Source organism: Nematolebias whitei, chromosome 15 (assembly GCF_014905685.2).
Source record: "Nematolebias whitei isolate Nwh7 chromosome 15, NemWhi1, whole genome shotgun sequence".
Classification (NCBI taxonomy): domain Eukaryota; kingdom Metazoa; phylum Chordata; class Actinopteri; order Cyprinodontiformes; family Rivulidae; genus Nematolebias; species Nematolebias whitei.
In genome coordinates this window covers 46,768,863-46,769,628 of record NC_056512.1, presented here as the reverse complement: position 1 = coordinate 46,769,628, position 766 = coordinate 46,768,863, and positions in this window count along the sequence as shown.

Genomic DNA, 766 nt, shown 5'->3' with positions numbered 1-766 from the left:
CCCCCCCCACACACACACACACACACACACTTTTACTATGAAACATTAGTTCAGGCGGCGCAGTTTCTCTTTCTTCGTGAACAAATCCATTCCACTTGATCAATATTAGAATACTCGGGCCACTAAAAGTCCACTCCAGGTTTTCCTGGTTACCTCCAACTCACTGTTTCTCCTCTATGTCTCCTCCTGCCTCGGCAGAAAACGCGCACAGGTGGAGGAGATGGAGACACCTCTGTGTTGCTCGCTCGCCAGTTTAGTGTGGGCAGTTGTTGACCGGGGGGTTGATCATAAACATGAGAGGAGCTACGTCTATAGCATGTTAGCTTAGCAGTAACTGTGACGCTGTCAGACGCTGCAGGTGTAAGAGACGCTGTGTGTTCAGGTGCATTAAAGTTGAAATGTGTTTAAACCCCCACACCTTATTGTCCTCAAGCTTCATGAGAAACATCATTTAGATGAGAGTGTTGAACACAAGTAAAAAAGTCCATTGGTGATGGTTTTTATTTCTCTATAAAGACAAATAGTGCCGACCTGATGCTCTGTATTAAAGTTAAAATGTTTTTAAAACCCACAGATGAATTTACACAAACTTGGTGAGAAACATGTTTTAAATTGAATTAAAGTCAGGAAATCTAGATGAAATGTTGCTTTTTTGTACACTGTACAATTTTTGCACACTGGCACACACACACACACACACACACACACACACACACACACACACACACACACACACACACACACACACACACACACACACACACAC